Raw genomic sequence first — 11,327 nt, 5'->3', positions numbered from 1 at the left:
TTGAATTCACAATACAAAGAACCAACTCACTCCATTGTGTGTGCTGCAAAATGCCTTTAGACCAAATATGTCAGTACACTAGACTGACATGGGAAATGATATTATCTACTGCCCGGCTAAAGGAATGGAAGATTCCAAAATTGAGGCATCATGAGTTCACACATGGCAGACCCTTTCAGACCACACAAAGAAGGATGCATTCTCCATGTTGAAAACATGAAGAGATGCAGTACCAGGTGGAGGGTGGACTTTTTCTGGATGTTGTAGTGAGAGAGTGTGTCTGTCTTCTAGCTGTTTGGCAGAAAAGATCAACCAGATGATGGTATCCCACTGCAGACATGCAGAACCAGGTGAAGGATGTACTTCTTCTTGATGGTGCAGAGAGACAGGGTGTGCCTGTCTTCCAGCTCTTTGCTAGATCAATGTCTGCTGGTCAGGAAGAATGCCTTTCTTTTCGTGGATCTTTGCCTTAGCATCCTCAATGGTGTTACTGGGCTCCACCTCCAGGGTGATGGTCATGCCAGTCAGAGTCTTCATGAAGATCTGCATCCCACCTCTGAGGTGCAGCACCTGGTGCAGGGTGGACTCCTCCTGGATGTTGTAGTCAGGGTGTGCCTGTATTACAGCTCTGTGCCAGCAAAGAACATCCACTGCTGCTTGGGGCAGATGAAATCCTGGTCTCAGCTGGGATGTAGATCTTCATGAGGACCCTGACCAGCAAGATCATCAACTGGAGGTGGAGCCCACTGACCCCACTGAGAAGGTCAAGGTAATGAATCAAGACCAGGATGGCAACTCCCCTACCCAGAAGGGGTTGATGTTTGCTGGCAACAGCTGGACAACTGGTGCACCCAGTCTTACTTGAATATCCAATAGGAGTTCACTTTGCACATGGTGCAGTGCCACAGAGGTGGGATGCTGTGCTTCATGAAGACCCTGAAAGGCATGACCATCACCCTGGAGGAGGAGCTCAGTGACACAAATGAGAATGTCAAGGCAAAGATACAAGACAAGGAAGGCATTCTTCCAACCAGCAGAGGTAGATCTAGCAAAGGGCTGGAAGACAGCACCCTCTCTGACTACAACATCCAGGAGTCCACACTACACCTGGTGCTGCATCTCAGAGGTGGAATGCAGATCATCATGAAGACCCTGAAAGGCATGACGATCACCATGGAGTTTGAGCCCAGTGACACCAGTGAGAATGTCAAAGCAGGGATGCAAGAAAAGGAGGGTATCCTCCCTGACCAACAGAGGTTGATCTTTGCTGACAAATACCTGGAAAAAGGATGCACCCTTTCTGACTATGACACCCAGAAGGAGTCCACCCTGTACCTGGTGCTTCACCTCAGAGATGGGGTGCAGATCTTCATGAATACCCTGACCAGCACCACCAGCACACTCGAGTTGGAGCCCAGTGACACCATTGAGAATGTCAAGGCAAATAACCAAGAGAAGGAAGGCATTCTTCCCGAACAGTTGAGGATGATCTAGCAAAGAAAGGGAAGACAGCACCGAGTGTGACTACAACATCTTGGAGGAGTCCACCCTGCACCCTGTGTTGTGCCTCAGAGGTGGGATGAAGATCTTCATGAAACCCTGACAGGCACAACCATCACCCTGGAGGTGGAACCCAGTAAAAGCATAGAGAATGGCAAGGCAGGGATCCAAGAAAAGGAAGGCATCTTACCTGACTAGCAGAGGTTGATCTTTGCTGGCAAACACTGGAAGATGTCTGCAACATGTCTGACTACAACATCTAAGGGGAATCCACACTGAACCTGGTGTTGCACCTTAGAGGGGGGATGCAGATCTTCATGAAGACCCTGATTGGCATGAACATCACCCTGGATGTGGAGCGAGTGAGACAAGTGAGAATGGCAAGGCAAAGATCTAAGACAAGAAGGCGAGAATCCCGACCAGCAGAGATGATCTTGAAAAGAGCCAAAAGACAGTAGCCTATTGAATTTCAATCCAGGAGTCAACCCTGCACCTGGTGCTGCATCTCAGAGGTGGGATGCAGATATTCATGAAAACCCTGACTGGCATGACCATCACCCTGAGGATGCACCTCAGTGACACCATTGAGTATGTAAAGGCAAAGATCCCAGGTAAGGTAGGCAACTCTGACCAGGAGAGTTTGAACTGTTGGCAACAGCTACAAGACTGGTGCACCATGTCTGACTATAACATCCAGAAGTAGTGCACCCTGCACCTGGTGTGCACATCAGATGTGGGATGCAGATCATCTTGAAGACCCTGACTGGCATGACCATAACCCTGAAGGTGGAGCTCAGTGACACCATTGATAAAGGCAAGGCAAAGATCTGAGACAAGGAAGGCAATTTTTGTGACCTGCACAAATTGATCTCACAAAAAGCTGGAAGACAGTAGCCTGTCAGATTTCAAAATCCATGAGTTCAACCTGCACTTGGTGCTACATCTCAGGGTTGGGATGCAGATCTTCATGAAGACCCTGACTGGCACGAGCATCGCCATGGAGGTGGAGCCTAGTGACACCATGGAGAATGTCAAGGCAAGAACCAAGTCAAGGAAGGCATCCTCCCTGACCAGTACAGGTTGATCTTTCTTGCCAAACAGCTGGACAACACTAGATGCCTTCTGGATGTTGCAGTGAGACAGGGTGTGTCTGTCTAAAAGCTGTTTTGCAGCAAAGATCAAGCTGTGCTGGTCAGGGAGGATGCCTTCCTTGATTTGGTTCTTGCCTTGACATTCTCCATAGTGCCACTGGGCTCCACCTCCAGGGTGATGGTTCTGCCAGTCAGGGTCTTCATGAAGATCTGCATCTCCCTTCTGAGGTGCAGAACCAGGTGCAGTGTGGACTCCTCCTGAATGTTATAGTCACACAGGGTGTGCCTATCTTACAGTTCTGTGCCAGGAAAGATCAAGCACTGTTATTTGGGGGAAATTAATACCTTGTCTCAGAGGTGGGATGTAGTTCTTCATGAGGACCCTGACTAGAAAGACCACCAATCTGTTGGTCGAACCCATTGACACATTGAGAATGTCAAGGTAATGATTCAAGACAGATTGGCATCTCCCCTAACCAGCAGAAGTTGATGTTTCCTGCAACAACTGGATGACTGGTGCACCCTTTCTTAGTTGAAGATCTACAAGTAGTCCACCACCACCTGGTGCTACATTTCATATGTGGGATGCAGATCTTTATGAATCTGACTGGCAAGACCATAAACCTGGAAGTGGAGCTCAGTGACACTAATGAGAATGTCAAGGAAAAGATCCAAGACAAGGAAGGCATTCTTCTGACCAGCAGAGTTTGATCTAGCAAAGAGATGGAAGACAGAACACTGTCTGACTACAATATCCAGGAGTCTGCCCTGCACCTGGTCCTGCACCTCAGAGGTGGGATGCAGATCTTCATGAAGACCCTGACCCACATGACCATCACCCTAGAGGTGGAAATAGTGACATCACTGAGAATGTAAAGGCAATGATACCAATCAAGGAAGGTATCCTCCCTGACCAGCAGAGGTTGTCTTTTGCTGGCAAAAGCTAGAAGACTGGTGCACCCTGCTGCCTAAACATCCATAAGGAGTCCACCCTGCAACTGGTGCTGAACCTCAGAGGTGAGATGCAGATCATCATGAAGACCCTGACTGGGATGACCATAACACTGGATGTGGACAACAATGACACCATTGAGAATGGCAAGGCAAATATCCAAGACAAGGAAGGCAATCTTCATGACCAGCAGAGATTGTTCTCACAAAGAGCTTTAAGACAGTACCCTGTAGGATTCAAACATCCAGGAGTCCACCCGGCACCCTGGTGCTGCATCTCAGAGGTGGGATGCAGGTCTTCATGAAGAACCTGACAGGCAGACCATCAACCTGGAGGTGGACCTCAGTGATACCATTGAAAATGTCAAGGCAAAGATCCAAGTCAAGAAAGGCATCTTTCTGATCAGCATAGATTGATCTAGCAAAGAGGAAAGAAGACAGCAACCTGTCTGACTACATATTGGAAGAGCCCACCCTGCACCTTTTGTTGCGCCTAGGAGGAGGGATGCATATCTTCATGAAACTGTGACAGGCACAACCATATCCTGGAGGTATGGACCAGTGACAAAATAGAGAATGGCAAGGCAGGGATCCAGGAAAAGGAAGGCATCCTCCCTGAGCAACAGAGGTTGATCTTTGCTGGCAAACAGCTGGAGATGGTGCAACCTGTGACTAAAACATCTAGGAGTTGTACACTCTGCACCTGGTACAGTTCCTATTGGGGGGATGCAGACCTTCATGAAAACCCTGACTGGCATGACCATCATCCTAGTGGTGGACCTCACTGACACCATGGAGAATGTCAAGGCAAGAACCAAGTCAAGGAAGGCACCTCCCTGACCAGCACAGGTTGATCTTTACTGACAAACAGCTGGATGACACTAGACTCCTTCTGGATGTGTAGTGAAAAAAGGTATGTCTGTCTTACAGCATTTTCCAGCAAAGATCAACCCGTGCTGGTCAGGGAGGAAGTCTTCCTTGACCTGGTTCTTGCTTTGACATTCTCCATGGTGTCACTGGGCTCCACCTCCAGGGTGATGGTCATGCCAGTCAGGTTCTTCATGAAGATCTGCATCCCACCTCGGAGGTGCAGCACCAGGTTCAGGGTGGACTCCTCCTGGATGTTGTAGTCAGACAGGGTGTGCCTGTCTTCCAGATCTGTGCCTGCAAAGATCAACCATGCTCTTTGGGGAGATGAATTCCTTGCCTCAGTAGTAGGATGTAGATCTTCATGAGGACGCTGACACACAAGACTATAACCTGGAGGTGGAGCCCATTGACACCATTGAGAATGTCATGGTAACTATCCAAGATAGGGTGGCATCTTCCCTAACCAGCAGTGGTTGATGTTTGCTGGCAACAGCTGGAAGACTGGTGAGCCTTCTCTTTCTTGAACATCCAGAAGGAGTCCAGTGGCACCTGGTCTAACCTCAGAGTTCAGATGCAGATCTTCATGAAGAATCTGACTGGCATGACCACCAGCTTGGAGGTGGAGTGCATTGACACCAATGAGAATATCAAGACAAGGATCCAAGACAAGGAAGGCATTCTTCTGATCAGCAGAGATTGACCTAGCAAAGAGATGGAAGACAGCACACTATCTGACTACAACATCCAGGAGTCCACCCTGCACCTGGTGCTGTGACTCAGAGGTGGGATGCACATCTTCCTGAAGACCCTGAAAGGCATGAACATCACTCTGGAGGTTGAGCCCAGTGTCACCATTGAGGTGTGAAGGCAGGAATCCAAGGAAAGGAAGGCATCCTCCCTGACCAGAAGAGGTTGAACTTTGAGGGCAACAACTGGAACACAGGTGCACCCTCTCTTCCTTGAACATCCAGGAGAAGTTCACCCTCCACTTTTTGCAGTATTTCTGAGGTGCAATGCAGATCTTCATGAATTCCCTGACCAGCATGACTACCCCCCTAGAGGTGGAGTCCAGTGACAAAATTGAGAATGTCAAGGCAAAGATCCAAGATAAGGAAGGCATCCTTCCAACAAACAGTGGTTGTTCTTTGCTGAAAAATAGCTAGAAGATGGGTGCACCCTATCTGACTACAACTCCAAGAAGGAGTCCATCCTGTACCTGGTGCTGTACCTCTTAGGTGGGTTGCAGATCTTCATGAAGTCCTTGACTGACACCACCATCTCCCTGGACGTGGAGCCCAGTGACACCATGGAGACTGTCAAGGCAAAAATCCAAGACAAAGAAGGCATTATTCATGACCAGTTGAAGTTGATCTAGAAAAGAACTGAAGACAGCACCATGTCTTACTACAACATCTAGTAGGAGTGAACCTGCACCTTGTGTTGTGACTCAGAGGTTGAATGCAGATTATCATGAAACCCTGACAGGCACGACCATCACCCTGGTGGTATAGCCAAGTAAAACCACAGAGAATGGCAAGAAAAGATCTCAGTCATGAAATGCCTACCCATTGACCAGCAGATGGTGACATTTGCTGGCAACAGTTAGAAGACTCGTGCGCCTTTCCTGACCAACACATCCAGAAGGAGTCCACCCAGAACCTGGTGCAGCACCTCCAAGGTGGGATACAGATTTTCGTGAAGACACTGACAGGCAAGACCTTCACCCTGGAGGTGGATCCCAGTGACATCATTGAGAATGACAAGGCAAAGATGCAAGACAAGGAAAGCAATCTTCCTGACCAGTAAAGATTTATCTCACAAAGAGTTGGAAGACAGTAGCCTGTCAGATTTCAACATCCAGGGGTCTACCCTGTACCTGGTGCTGCATCTCAGAGGTGGGATGCTGATCTTCATGAAGATCCTGACTGGCATGAACTTTACCCTAGAGGCAGAGCCCAGTGAAACCATTGAGAATGTCAAGTCAAGAACCAAGTCAATGAAGGTATCCCCCCTGACCAGCACAGGTTGATCTTTGCTGGAAAACAGCTGTAAGACAGACACACCTGGTCTCACTACAATATCCTGAAGGAGTAGACTGATGTCCAGCTGTTTGGCTACAAAGATTAACCTGTGCTGGTCAGGGAGGATGCCTTCCTTGATTTGGTTCTTGCCTTGACATTCTCCATGGTGTCACTGGGCTCCACCTCCAGGGTGATGGTCATGCCAGTCAGGGTCTCCATGAAGTTCTGCATCCCACCTCTGAGGTGCAGCACCTGTGCAGGATGGACTCCTCCTGGATGTTGTAGTCAGACAGGGTGTGCCTGTCTTCCAGCTCTGTGCCAGCAAAGATCATCCACTGCTGCCTGGGGGAGATGAATTTCTTGTGTCAGAGGTGGGATGTAGATCTTCATGAGGACTCTTATCAGTAAAACCATCAACCTGGAGGTGGAGCCCATTGACACCATTGGGAATGTCAAGGTAATGACCCAGATGAGGATGGCAACCCCCCTAACCAGCAGAGGTTGATGTTTGCTGGCAATAATTGAAAGACTGGTGAACCCTGTTCTACCTGAACATCCAGGAGTCCACTGGCACCTGGTTCTACACCTCAGAGGTGGGATGCAGATATTAATGAATAATCTGACTGGCATGACCATCAGCCTGTAGGTGGAGCTCAGTGACACCAATGAGAATGACAAGGCAAAGATTCAACCCATGGAAGGAATTCTTCCAACCAGTGGAGGTTGATCTAGCGAAGAACTGGTAGACAGCACCCTGTCTGACGACAATATCCAGGAGTCCAAACTGCACCTGGTGCTTGCTTCAGAGGTGGGATGCAGATCTTCATGAAGACCCTGAATGGCACAACCATCACCCTAGAGGTGGAACTAATTGAGAATGTGAAGGCAAAGATGCCAGTCAAGGAAGGCACCCTCTCTGCCCAGCAGAGGTTGACATTTTCTGGCAACAGCTAGAAGACTGGTTCACCTTGCCTGCCTACAACATCCAGAAGGAGTCCACCCTGCACCTGGTGCTGAACCTCAGAGGTGCGATGCAGATCTCCATGAAGACCCTGATTGGAATGACCATAATATTGGAGGTGGACAACAATGACAGCAGAGGTTGATCTAGCAAAGAGATGGAAAACAGCACACTATTTGACTACAACATCAAGGAGTCCACCCTGTACCTGGTGCTGTGCCTCAGAAGTGGGATGCAGAACTTCACGAAGACCCTCTCTGGCTTGACCATCATCCTGGCGGTGGAGTCCAGGAACACCACTGAGAATGGCAAGGAAAGTATCCCAGTCAAGAAACACATATTCCTTGACCAGCATAGGGTGACATTTGGGTAACAGCTAGAAGACTGGTGCACCCTGCCTGACTACAACATCCAAAAGGAGTCCACCCTTCACCTGGTGCTTTGCCTCCAAGGTGGGATGCAGATCTTCATGAAGACCCTGACTGGCATGACCATCACCCTGGAGATGCAGCCCAGTGACAATATTGAGAATGGCAAGGCAAAGATCCAAGACAAGGAAGGCCATTTTCTCGATCCATTAAAGATTTATCTCACAAATATCTGGAAGAGTGTAGCCTGTCAGATTTCAAAATCCAGGAGGCCACCCTGCACCTGTTGCTGCCTCTCAGATGTGGGATGCAGATCTTCATGAAGACCCTGACTGGCACAAGCATCGCCCTGGAGGTGGAGCCCAGTGACATCATGGAGAATGTCAAGGCAGGAACCAAGTCAAGGAAGGCATCCTCCCTGACCAGCACAGGTTGATCTTTGATACCAAACAGCTGGATGACACCAGATGCCTTCTGAATGTTGTAGTGAGACACAGTGTGTCTGTCTTACAACTGTTTTCCAACAAAGATCAAGCTGTGCTGGTCAGGGAGGATGCCTTCCTTGATTTGGTTCTTGCCCTGACATTCTCCATGGTGTCACTGGGCTCCACCTCCAGGGTGATGGTCATGCCAGTCAGGGTCTTCATGAAGATCTGCATCCCACCTCTGAGGTACAGCACCATGTGTAGGGTGGACTCCTCCTGGATGTTGTAGTCAGACAGGGTGTGCCTGTCTTCCAGCTCTGTGCCAGCAAATATCATCCACTGCTGCCTGGGGGAGATGAATTTCTTGTGTCAGAGGTGCGCTGTAGATCTTCATGAGGACTCTTACCAGTAAGACCATCAACCTGGAGGTGGAGCCCATTGACACCATTGAGAATGTCAAGGTAATGACCCAGATGAGGATGGCAACTCCCCTAACCAGTAGAGGTTGCTGTTTGCTGACAACAGCTGGAAGACTGTTCAACTCTGTCTTATCTGAACATCCAGGAGTCCACTGGCACCTGGTTCTACACCTCAGAGTGGGATGCAGATCTTATTGAATAATCTGCCTGGCATGAACTTCAACCTGTAGGTGGAGCTCAGTGACACCAATGAGAATGTCTGTCAAAGCAAAGATCCAACCCATGGAAGGAATTCTTCCAACCAGTGGAGGTTGATCTAGTGAAGAGCTGATAGCACATTATTTGACTACAATATCAAAGAGTCCACCCTTTCCTGGTGCTGTGCCTCAGTAGTGGGATGCAGATCTTCATGAAGAACCTGACTGTCATGATCATTGTCCTGGTGGTGGAGTCCAGGAACACCACTGAGAATGGCAAGGAAAATATCTCAGTCAAGAATCACATATTTCTTGACCAGCATAAGGTGACCTTTGCTGCTAACACCTAGAAGACTGGTGCACCCTGCCTGACTATAACATCCAAAAGGAGTCCACCCTGCACCTGGTGCTGTGCCTCCAAGGTGGGATGCGATCTTCATGAAGACCCTGACTGGCATGACCATCACCCTGGAGATGCAGCCCAGTGACAATTTTGAGAATGGCATGGCAAAGATCCAAGACAAGGAAGTCAATTTTCTTGATCTATTAAAAGAATTATCTCACAAATATCTGGAAGAATGTAGCCTGTCAGATTTCAAAATCCAGGAGGCCACCCTGCACCTCCTGCTGCATCTCAGATGTGTGATGCAGATCTTCATGAAGACCCTGACTGACACATGCATCGCCCTGGAGGTGGAGCCCAGTGAAACCATGGAGAATGTTAAGGCAAGAACCAAGTCAAGGAAGGCATCCTCCCTGACCAGCACAGGTTGATCTTTGCTGCCAAACAGCTGGATGACATTTGACTCCTTCTGGATGTTGTAGTGAGACAGGGTGTGTACCTGGTGCTGTGCCTCAGAGGTGGGATGCAGATATTCATGAAGTCCCTGACTGGGATTATCTCACTCTGGAAGTGGATCCTAGTGACACCATTGAGAATGAGAAGGCAAATATCTAAGAAAAGGAAGGCAATGTTCCCGACCAGCAGAGATTGATCTCACAATGAGCTGGAAGACAGTAGCCTATAGGATTCCAACATTCAGGAGTCCACCCTGCACCTGGTGGTGCAACTAGAGGTGGGATGCAGATCTTCATGAAGACCCTGACAGGCACAACAATCACTCTGGAGGTGGCACAACAATCACTCTGCAGGTGGACCTCAGTGACACTATTGAGAATATCAAGGCAAATATCCAAGACAAGGAAGGCATTCTTCCTACCACTAGAGGTTGATCTAGCAAGGAGCAAGAAGACAGCACCCTGTCTTACTCCAACATCTCGGAAGAGTCCACCCTGTACCTTGTGTTGTGCTGCAGAGATGGGATGCATATCTTCATGAAATCCAGAGATCACAACCAGCATCCTGGAGGTGGAGCCCAGTAACATCATACAGAATGGCAAGGTAAACATCCAAGACAAGGAAGGCAATCTTCCTGACCAGTAAAGATTTACATCCCAAAGAGCAGAAGACAAGTAGCCTGTCAGATTTCATCATCCAGGGTCTACACTGCACCTCGTGCTGCATCTCAGAGGTGGGATGCAGATCTTCATGAAGATCCTGACTGGTATGAGCATTGCCCTAGAGGTGGAATACAGTGACACCACGGAGAATGTCAAGGCAAGAACCAATTCAAGGAAGGCATCCTCTGTGACAGACATATGTTGATCTTTGCTGGAAAATAGCTGTAAGACACACCCGGTGTCACTACAATATCCTGAAGGAGTCTACTGTTGTCTACCTATTTGCCAGCAAAGATTAACCTGTGCTGGTGAGGGGGGATGCCTTCCTTGTATTGATTCTTGCCTTGACATTCTCAATGGTGTCACTGGGCTCCACCTCCAGGGTGATGGTCATGCCAGCCAGAGTCTTCATGATATTCTGCATCCCACCTCTGAGGTACAGCACCAGGTGCAGTGTGGACTCCTCATGGATGTTGTAGTTAGACAGGGTTTTCCTTTCTTCCAGCTCTGTGCCAGCGAAGATCAATCACTGCTGCTTGGGGGAGATGAATTCCTTTTCACAGAGGTGGGATGTAGATCTTCATGAAGGCCCTGACTGGCATGACCATCACCCTGGAGTTGGATCCCAGTGACACCGCTGAGAAACTTAAGGTAAAGATCCAAGAAGAAGAAGGCATTCTCCCTCATCAGCAGACTTTGATGTAGCAAAGAACTGGAAGAAAGGCATACTCTTTCTGACTGCACCATCCAGAGGTAGGCAGGTCCCTGGGATCATGGCTTGGGGTCAGGTACATGCAGAGGAAGGAGATGAGGCAGGAGGGTCCCTTCACCCCAGTTTGTGCAGGATTGTGTGAGCCAGACTGCAGCCTTGGTACTCACCTCAACAGGTAGCAGGGAGCTATAGAATATGTAAGAGCAAGGGAGGGTTAGCTTAGAGCTGTCCTTCAGGACATCTCAGCTGATAGCAAATATAAGTGTGAACAGTGTCTTCTGGATCATAAAATAAGACTTCCTTTTTTCCTTTCCCTCCTTTTCTTACCGCCATAAATATTTCATGAGCATC

The 11,327-nt window shown here is 48.7% G+C and overlaps 2 pseudogenes; one reads left to right on the top strand and one right to left on the bottom strand.

Moving 5' to 3' along the window:
- The first annotated feature begins 689 nt into the window (after positions 1 to 689).
- LOC124975837 (polyubiquitin-like) lies at positions 690 to 6,506 on the top strand (annotated as a pseudogene).
- LOC124975838 (polyubiquitin-B-like) lies at positions 4,556 to 10,688 on the bottom strand (annotated as a pseudogene).
- Between the last annotated feature and the right edge of the window lie 639 nt (positions 10,689 to 11,327).

This window comes from Sciurus carolinensis, unplaced genomic scaffold (genome assembly GCF_902686445.1).
Source record: "Sciurus carolinensis unplaced genomic scaffold, mSciCar1.2, whole genome shotgun sequence".
In the NCBI taxonomy this organism is placed as follows: Eukaryota; Metazoa; Chordata; class Mammalia; order Rodentia; family Sciuridae; genus Sciurus; species Sciurus carolinensis.
This window is presented reverse-complemented; position numbering and strand designations above follow the sequence as displayed.